The sequence below is a fragment of the Triticum aestivum genome, chromosome 4A (assembly GCF_018294505.1).
Source record: "Triticum aestivum cultivar Chinese Spring chromosome 4A, IWGSC CS RefSeq v2.1, whole genome shotgun sequence".
In the NCBI taxonomy this organism is placed as follows: Eukaryota; Viridiplantae; Streptophyta; class Magnoliopsida; order Poales; family Poaceae; genus Triticum; species Triticum aestivum.
This window is the reverse complement of record NC_057803.1, coordinates 291,354,803-291,365,839: the sequence shown is the minus strand read 5'-3', so window position 1 is coordinate 291,365,839 and position 11,037 is coordinate 291,354,803.

Below are 11,037 nucleotides of genomic sequence, written 5' to 3'. Positions count from 1 at the left end.
ACTGCCGTTTGGGTCATATTGGTATAAAGCGCATGAAGAAACTCCATACTGAAGGAATTTTGGAATCACTTGATTATGAATCACTTGGTACTTGCGAACCATGCCTTATGGGCAAGATGACTAAAACGTCATTCTCCGGAACTATGGAGCGAGCAACAGATTTGTTGGAAATCATACATACTAATGTATATGGTCCGATGAATATTGAGGCTCGCGGCGGGTATCGTTATTTTATCATCTTCACAGATGATTTGAGAAGATATGGATATATCTACTTAATGAAACATAAGTCAGAAACATTTGAAAAGTTCAAAGAATTTCAGAGTGAAGTGGAAAATCATCGTAACAAGAAAATAAAGTTTCTACGATTTGACCGTGGAGGAGAATATTTGAGTTACAAGTTTGGCCTACATTTGAAACAATGCGGAATAGTTTCGCAACTTACGCCACCTGGAACACTACAACGTAATGGTGTGTCCGAATGTCGTAATCGTACTTTACTAGATATGGTGCGATCTATGATGTCTCTTACTGATTTACCGCTATCGTTTTGGGGTTATGCTTTAGAGACGACTGCATTGACGTTAAATAGGGAACCATCAAAATCCGTTGAGATGACACCTTATGAACTATGGTTTGGCAAGAAACCAAAGTTGTCGTTTCTTAAAGTTTGGGGCTGCGATGCTTATGTGAAAAAGCTTCAACCTGATAAGCTCGAACCCAAATCGCAGAAATGTGTCTTCATAGGATACCCAAAGGAAACTATTGAGTACACCTTCTATCACAGATCTGAAGGCAAGATATTCGTTGCTAAGAATGGATCCTTTCTAGAGAAGGAGTTTCTCTCAAAAGAAGTGAGTGGGAGGAAAGTAGAACTTGATGAGGTAACTGTACCTGCTCCCTTATTGGAAAGTAGTTAATCACAAAAACCGGTTCCTGTGACATCTATGCCAATTAGTGAGGAAGATAATAATGCTGATCATGAAACTTCAGATCATGTTGCTACCGAACCTCGTAGGTCAACCAAAGCAAGATCCGCACCAGAGTGGTACGGTAATCCAGTTCTGGAGGTCATGTTACTTGACCATGACGAACCTACGAACTATGAGGAAGCGATGATGAGCCTAGATTCTGCAAAATGTCTTGAGGCCATGAAATCTGAGATGGGATCCATGTATGAGAACAAAGTGTGGACTTTGGTTGACTTGCCCGATGATCGACAATCCATCGAGAACAAATGGATTTTCAAGAAGACAGACACCGACGGTAATGTTACTGTCTGCAAAGCTCGACTTGTGGCAAAAGGTTTTCGACAAGTTCAAGGAGTTGACTATGATGAGACCTTCTCACCCGTAGCGATGCTTAAGTCCGTCCGAATCATGTTAGCAATTGCCGCATTTTATGATTATGAAATTTGGCAAATGGATGTAAAGACTGCATTACTGAATGGATTTCTGGAAGAAGAGTTGTATATGATGCAACCTGAAGGTTTTATCGATCCAAAGGGAGCTAACAAAGTGTGCAAGCTCCAGCGATCCATTTATGGACTGGTGCAAGCCTCTCGGAGTTGGAATAAACCTTTTGATAGTGTGATCAAAGCATATGGTTTTATACAGACTTTTGGAGAAGCCAGTATTTACAAGAAAGTGAGTGGGAGCTCTGTAGAATTTCTAATATTATATGTGGATGGCATATTGTTGATTGGAAATGTGTGACGCCCGGATAATCAAGCTACAGTAACCCTTTGCTAATGATGTCACGTCACTTCGATTACTGTTACTAATCTCACGTTAGTTTGAAAGTGATTCAAATTCAAATTTGAAATCAAGTTAAACACCAAAAGTTTGAAACATTAAATCTAAATGTTCAAGGTGAACCAAATAATGCATAGGTAACTGTGGTGGAGAAACCACACCTTTATAAAATATTTAAATACTATTAAGCGAATAAAACAGTAGCAAAAACTATTACTTTAATGCTTTTAAATATTAAATAATTACAAACTATTTTATTTTGTGTAACAAGTTACTATGGCAGTGACATTTTTAGTAACATCAAATTAGGTGCCATTTTGGTATTCTTCTAAAACAAAAATAAAAAGTAACTAAAAGAAAACACTAAAGAAAAGAAAAGGAGAAAAGCCCCCCACTGGGCCACGGCCCAGCAGGTCGCCAGGCCGACCCACCTGGCCCAACTGGTCGATCGGCCCACCCCCTGTTTCCCCTTATCCCCCGTAACCCTAGCTACCACCCGCAGCAACCACCACTCCCCCCACGCGCCCCACTCCTCTCTCTGACTCCCCCGATCTGGATCGGGGGTAGGCAACCTGCGCCGCTCGCTGGTGCCCCGTGGCCCTGTAGCTGCGTCGCCGCGCCGAGCCCCCTCCACCGGATCACCCTCGTCCCGATCTGGATCGGGATCGAGCGGCGCCCGACGCGGTGCCCATGTCGCTGCTCGCTTCCTCCTGCACCAGCTCGTCCGCTCCGTTCTCGCCACACTCGACGCCGCTGGACCCCGCCATCGCCGGAGCACCACCAACACTTGGACCTCGTCGCCTCCTCCCCTGCGTCGTCGTCGTCCTCGACATCCACCGCGCGCACCACTGCCCCCAAACCCTACGGCTCCCCAGTGAGCAACCGCCCCTCCCTTTCTCCTCTACGCCACTCGCCGCATCTCTCCCCCATCGCCTCTCCCCGTCCGGTCTCGTCGCCGACCGCGGTCACCTCGTGCTGGCCGCGCCTAACGTGCGTGCCCGGCACCATGACCTGCGCACACGCACCCTCGCCTCGCGCCGTTGCGCCTCGTCCTCGGCCTGCTGCAAGCCCCGCATCGCCATCCCGCCCCGCGCCCTTGTCCCACGCCCGCGCGCGCAGCCTCGCCACGCTCGTCGCTGCTGCTGCTGCTCTTGCGCGACCGCCGCCGCAGCGCCCGCCTCCCCCGCGCGCCATCGCCGTGCTGGTTGCCCCGTCGCTGCGCCTCTCGCCCGCCCTGCTGCCGCCTCTGCTCACTCCCGCCGGCATGGGCTTGATCCGCTCGAGCCCCGGCCTCGTCCTCCGGTGCCCTGCGGTCGCCGTCCCCCTTGCTGGCCTAGGCGGGCGCCCATTCGGGCTGTCGCCCGTCGCCCACACCCGATCCGCTATGGCCTCCCCATGGCCTAGTGATTTAAAAAAATAATAAAATTAATTAATTAATTAATTAACTTAATTAATCTTAATTAATTAATTAAAGAATTAATTAACTTAATTAATCTTGATTAATGAAATTAAACAATTAATTAAACTAATTAATCATAATTAGATTAACCAAATAACTAATTAATCTAACTACCGTTAGTTAATTAAATAGTCAATGACAGTGGGGCCCACCCGTAATTAATACTGATTAGGTTAATAAAATTGGATAATTAAAATGTGTCAACAGATGGGACCCGCACGTCAGCTTGACCTAGTCAACACCTCTGTTGACTGCTGACGTCAGCAATCACTATTCTGGATAATGTTGAATTTAAATAATTAAATAAATCCTAAAAATGATTTAAACCTTTAAAAATTAATATAAAATAAACCGTAGCTAGGATGGGAAAACTTTGTACATGAAAGTTGCTCAGAACGACGAAGACGACACTCGGTACGCAGCCCCGTTCGTTCCGCCACACATCCCAGCATAGTGAACACGCAACTTTTCCCCTCCGGTTCATCTGTCCGAAACGCGAAAGCACCGGGGATATTTTCCCGGATGTTTTCCCCCTTCACCGGGTACCACCTCATACCGCGTTAGGGCCCCCTACACTGCTACTTGTCATGCATGCATCGCTATGCATCTGTGCATTGTATTCCATTGTTTTCTTCCCCCTCTTCTCTCTGGTAGACTACCGAGGCTGACGCTGCTGCTGGTGCCCCGTCCACTACGTTGTTTTTGACGACCCCTCTCCCTTGCCAGAGCAACCAGGCAAGCCCCCCCCCCCCTTGATCACCAGATATCGCCAACTCTTCTCTATATTGCTTGCATTAGAGTAGTGTAGCATGATACTGCTTTCCGTTAATCCTATTCCGATGCATAGCCTGTCATTGTTGCTACAATTGTTGATACCTTACCTGCAATCCTAAATGTTTAGTATAGGATGCTAGATTATCATCAGTGGCGCTACACTCTTGTCCGTCTGCCATGCTATACTACTGGGCCGTGATCACTTCGGGGGGTGATCACGGGCATATGATATATACTTATACTGTTACATTACTTATGATACTGTTCGGAGATGGGGGCTGAAGGGGCAGGTGGGTCCATCTCGGTAGAGGTGGGCCTGGGTTCCCGATGGCCCCCGATTGTTACTTTGTGGCGGAGCGACATGGCAGATTGAGGCCACCTAGGAGAGAGGTGGGCCTGGCCCTAGTCGGCGTTCGCGGATACTTAACACGCTTAACGAGATTTTGGTATTTGATCTAAGTCTGGCTACTGGCCTATAAGCACTAACCATCTACGTGGGGACAGTTATGGGCACTCGACGTCGTGGTATCAGCCGATGCCTTCATGACGTCAGCGACTGAGCGGCGCGCGCCGGATTGGGCCGCGTAACACAACTTCCTCTGTAATGGAGGTTGCTAGGTCTGCTCACCGGCCGCGTACGCAACGTGCAGGTGTGTAATGGGCGATGGGCCCAGACCCCTGCACGCATAGGATTTAGAGCAGCGTGCTGACCTCTCTGTTGTGCCTAGATAGGGCTGCGGCGTGTTGATCTTCTGAGGCCGGGCATGACCCAGAAAAGTGTGTCCGGACAAAGGGGATCAAGCGTGTTGGGAAATGTGGTGCACCCCTGCAGGGAAGTTTATCTATTCGAATAGCCGTGATCTTCGGTAACAGGACGACTTGGAGTTGTATCTTGACCTTATGACAACTAGAACCGGATACTTAATAAAACACACCCTTCCAAGTGCCAGATATAACCGGTGATCGCTCTCTCACAGGGCGTCAAAGGGAAGATCATCGGTTAGGATTATGCTACACGATGCTACTTGGTGAACTTACCATCTACTCTCTTCTTATGCTGCAAGATGGAGGTTACCAGAAGCGTAGTCTTCGAAAGGACTAGCTATCCCCCTCTTATTCTGGCATTCTGCAGTTCAGTCAACATATGTTACCCCCTTTTCCATTTGATACCAATGCATACATATGTAGTGTAGCTCCTTGCTTGCGAGTACTTTGGATGAGTACTCATGGTTGCTGTGCTCCCCCTTTTCCCCTTCCTATACTCAATTGCTGCGACCAGACGATGGAGCCCAGGAGCCAGACACCACTGTCGATGATGACTACTACTACTCGGGAGGTGCCTACTACTACGTGCAGCCTGCTGACGACGACTAGGAGTAGTTTAGGAGGATCCCAGGCAGGAGGCCTGCGCCTCTTTCGATCTGTATCCCAGTTTGTGCTAGCCTTCTTAAGGCAACTTGTTTAACTTATGTCTGTACTCAGATATTGTTGCTTCTGCTGACTCGTCTATGATCGAGCTCTTGTATTCAAGCCCTCGAGGCCCCTGGCTTGTAATATGATGCTTGTATGACTTATTTTATTTGTAGAGTTGTGTTGTGATATCTTCCTGTGAGTCCCTGATCTTGATCGTACACGTTTGCATGTATGATTAGTCTATGATTGAATCGGGGGCGTCACAAGTTGGTATCAAAGCCGACTGCCTGTAGGAATCCCCCTTCCCAACTCCTTGGCCAAAGTCGAGTCTAGTCATTGAAAAACTTTTACTAACATGGTCGTGTGGCTTGCGGGCCGACGTCGCCATTAGGTGGTATTAGGATCTTTTACTCATTGTCTATACTCTGGGACTCTGATCTCTATTCTATTCGGGTTAAATGAATTTTGCTACATCTAACATTAGGATCCCATTATCACTTTCACCCGGAGAGCCCCTTATTACTGATGATCGGCTGCTGCACGTGAAGACCCTAAAGATACTCTCCACTGTTAACCCGAGAACTTATGTTCATCATGTTTGCAATTCCCCTTCCACCGTCAACCCTTATGGATAACTACTTGCAGTTTTTATTCTTACATTCATCCCCAGTTGGTCTTGTTATTACAAGATACCCCGAAATACTCGTCATTGTTTCGATAATCCTTTGAGCTTACTGCCTTGTTGTTCTTTGTCATCTGAATACCCCTATGGATAATTCTCGCACTTATCGAGTATCTGCTCATCCCCCAGTTGTTCATGTGTTTCACAATGGTCTTCGAAATACTATTTGATCCTCCAAAAATCCTTAGTAGCTTATTGCTCTACAATACTTGTCTGCTTGCATTATGGATGCTTTCCATATGTCTGGCAATATTCATTAGTATCCTTAGACACCATCATTTTGATCCTATTGATTCAACATGAGTGCGAATGTACGCAATCATCAGTTGATCCTTTTAAATTATCTTTCTGGCTCAGACGTCATTTTTGAACACAAGCTTGTTCTTGACCAATCTGTTTGTCGTCAATTGTACCCTTAGGTCTATTGAACTTATCCACCCTTGATCAGAGCGTCTGCTTCTGATACTTCTATTTGGAAATCATAATTCCTTTGATATCTAAGTATCGAATCATTCAGGTGTCCTATAATCTGATGCCCTTGCATCTTTTCTTCAACTGACTGTATGCCGATGCTCACATCAGCTCCGCTATGGACCGTCAGATCCTTTATTGGATTATTATTCGACAGTTTCCTCCTTATTCAATAACCTTGTGAGTTTTTCCTTGGATACATAATGCTTTTGGTAAATTGTATCCTCTGTTTTCTCAACCATGCTCTGTTTTTGAGCTGGTGGTATTTACGATTGAAGCTAGTGGTATATGTTTGCACGATACCCTGACGGGTTGAACCTATGCCTTTCTTAATCTGTGTGAACCCGAAAGTTTTCACGGGTCATACTCCTCTGGTAATTCACCAGGTAGGTTTTGACACTGAAATCATTTTTATCTAGAGCAGTGAATGAAAGGTTATGCATTGAAGAAGTGGGAGTCGACCTTGAACTTTGTGCTCATGCCCATGGACATGATGTAGATCTTATCATTAGAGCTTCTCTTAGATTAAACTTTCCCTTGGTATAAGTTCTTATATCTAGGATCCGGCCTTTTGCTATCGTGGTTTCAAACATATGTACTTCTTTGACCCCATTTCACGGGCAAGTTTCAACACTTGTCTTCTGTAGATCAATACGCCAGTCCAACCTTTACTTTGATCTTTCGTCGAGTATTACACCATGGTACCTCGATAATATCAAGTACTACATAACCTCTTATGAGTTCTTCATCAAGTACTACATTCTCATAGATTCCAATTTTTCACGGGCTCTGAGTTATTAAACACTCAAAGACCGATAACTGAACCGAGTCCACACTACGGTTCAACAACTATTATAAATCTTCTTTGCTTACGAGTTTGTACCCGATCACGTCCTTCCTACCCTATTTGGCTATATCATTACTATGATGATTTTAACTGTGCTACCTGGTCCCTATTCCCGGAGCACAACTTTCGATGATGAGCTAAGATTACGTCGATCTTCCTCATCATACCATTTTACCTTAAACAACGAGCTTGGTTTCGAGTTTGTGTCATACCCTTGGGTTCAATAACCTTTCGCTTCATAATTCCTTGGCTTGATGTCATCGCCGACCGATTACATTTTCATGAAATCTCTCAACAATTGTGTCGTGATCATCATTGGCATTCTGAGCTCTTCCAGGATGTCAATTGAGTTCGTTATGAGAAATACCATCCTTGCCCTCGATGATCTATGTTATCATCTACGACCTTATTGACTTCCCTCCAACACAAACTTATTCGTGTTTTGAGTTATACTTGGAGATCCTTGCTATCCAACATTTGTTCTTCTTTACCTTGGAGTATTACCACCTTTTATATCAAGGATGTCGTGCTTAGCACACCCGGCCGGAGGCCCTATGGTTATAGATTCCTTTTTCAGCAAGGTTATCCATTCTTCCATGAGGAAATTGTAAGACTTATTCTACAAGTTATTCCTGATGGATCCTTTGTGTTTCCAAAGTCTGACCTTTGCCTGAATACCATGTCAAAGCTATCTCGAAGCATATATATGGTACTCCAATTTTCAACAAGAACATTTAAAGCCTAATGTTAAATGTTTCCTGCTCAATTATCCAAACACCGTTGTACGGGTAATGTCATGAAAATTCTCTCCCCTACCTAAAGAGTTTTCTACATTATATCCTGTCATGGATAATATGTTCTACTTGTCCTTGGGAAGAATATACCCTTGAAATATGTGTTTAAACACATTTTCCTTTCCATTGTTCTGTTTAAACCTGATAATCACTTTCCTTTCCATTGGTTTGTTTAAACCTTCTTGTGATCTATATTTTATAAGCAGTAATTTATCCCTGCTTATGTAAACACCTCGTTGTACCACTCTATTAGAAAGACCCTGTTACTTCTGTTGATGGCATTCCGGTAACCACCGATGGACGAGAATCTTGCCTACTTGTCCGCCTCGTTCAACGAGCAGGAAAATGGTTCCCTTCGTCCCTCACCCTTGGTACTGATGTGTTGCCGACATGACCGACAAACTATCCTCTGACATGCCTTGCTTACATGATCGTACAAGATGTCACCGACCTTCCTACTTTTAACCACATGGTGGGCCCATAACCCACAGTTCCACAGGATCGAAACCTGACTCTCCTGTACACCTTGTTAACAAAGTTATCCCTTGCTCTTGGTTTCGTAGGTAATTCGTGAACCACCTTTCTAGTGCTCCATTCTGGTATCAGACGCAATACTTACTCTCGCTGCTCTGAACCCTTTCTCACTATGGTTCAGACCTTGAGCAGCTATCTATCCGCTTGGACCCTCTCATTGTACCTTCGTACCTTACTCTCGATGTATTTTGTATGTTCAACTCGAGAGGTAGTCTTATGCTCATTCATGGGTTAACCCCCAGCTTGTTTCCCTCATAAGCATTCTGACGTAGCCAAGTTGCCTCTTACCTATTCGTAAGTACATTGGAGTTCCGAAGAAAGGATGACGACTTGATCATGGTGACTTAAATCAGAGAAATGAAGACATCAACGAAAGGGATCAACCTCATCGAGAATAGCAACCAAGACCAAGAAGACTCGATAGAATTTCGTAGCCACATCTTTCCCATACTCCCCTCTTAAATCTCGAGGCGAGATTTCTTGTAGTGGAGGAGAATTGTGTCGCCCGGATAATCAAGCTACAGTAACCCTTTGCTAATGATGCCACATCACTTCGATTACTGTTACTAATCTCGTGTTAGTTCGAAAGTGATTCAAATTCAAATTCGAAATCAAGTTAAACACCAAAAGTTTGAAACATTAAATCTAAATGTTCAAGGTGAACCCAATAATGCATAGGTAATTGTGGTGGAGAAACCACACCTTTATAAAATATTTAAATACTATTAAGCGAATAAAACAGTAGCGAAAACTATTACTTTAATGCTTTTAAATATTAAATAATTACAAACTATTTTATTTTGTGTAACAAGTTACTATGGCAGTGACATATTTAGTAACATCAAATTAGGTGCCATTTTGGTATTCTTCTAAAACAAAAATAAAAAGTAACTAAAAGAAAACACTAAAGAAAAGAAAAGGAGAAAAGCCCCCCCCCCACTGGCCATGGCCTAGCAGGCCACCAGGCCGACCCACCTGGCCCAACCGGCCGATCGGCCCACCCCCGGTTTCCCCTTATCTCCCGTAACCCTAGCTACCACCCACAGCAACCACCACTCCCCCCCACGCGCCCCACTCCTCTCTCTAGCTCCCCCGATCTGGATCGGGGGTAGGCAACCTGTGCCGCTCGCCGGCGCCCCATGGCCCCGTAGCTGCGTCGCCGCACCGAGCTTCCTCCGTCGGACCCCCCTCGTCCCGATCTGGATCGGGATCGAGCGGCGCCAGACGCCGCGCCCGCGTTGCTACTCGCTTCCTCCTCCGCCAGCTCGTCCTCGCCGTTCTCGCCGCACTCGACGCGCTGGACCCCGCCGTCGCCGGAGCACCACCAACACTTGGACCTCGTCGCCTCCTCCCCTGCGTCGTCGTCGTCCTCGACATCCACCGCGCGTAGCACTGCCCCAAACCCTAGGGCTCCCCAGTGAGCAACCGCCCCCTCCCTTTCTTCTCTGCGCCTCTCGCCGCGTCTCTGCCCCATCGCCTCTCCCCGAACGGTCTCGTCACCGACCGCGGTCACCTCGCGCTAGCCGCGCCCAGCGTGCATGCCCAGCCCCGTGACCTGCGCGCACGCACCCTCGCCTTACGTCGTTGCGCCTCGTCCCCGGCCTACTACAAGCCCCGCGTCGCCATCCCGCCTCGCGCCCTTGTCGCACGCCCGCGCGCGCGGCCTCGCCGCGCTCGTCGATGCTGCTACTCTTGCGCGACCGCCGCCGCAGCGCCCGCCTCCCCCGCGCGCCGTCGCCGTGCTGGTTGCCCCGTCGCCGCACCTCTCGCCCGCCCTGCTGCCTCCTCTGCTCACTCCTGCCGGCATGGGCTCGATCCGGTCGAGCTCCGGCCTCGTCCTCCGGTGCCCTGCGGTCACCGTCCCCCATGCTGGCCTGGGCGGGCGCCCATTCGGGCTGGCGCCCGTCACCCGCACCCGATCCGCTATGGCCTCCCCCTGGCCCAATGACAAATGGGGCCCGGCCCCAGAACGTTTAAAAAAAGGATTTTTTAAATAATAATAATAAAATTAATTAATTAATTAAAGAATTAATTAACTTAATTAATCTTGATCAATTAAACTAAACTAATAATTAAACTAATTAATCATAATCAGATTAACCAAATAACTAATTAATCTAACTATTGTTAGTTAATTAAATAGTCAATGACAGTGGGGCCCACCCGTAATTAATACTGATTAGGTTAATAAAATTGGATAATTAAAATGTGTTAATGACAGATGGGACCTAGTCAACACCTCTGTTGACTGCTGACGCCATGATGACGTCAGCAATCACTATTCTGGATAATGTTGAATTTAAATAATT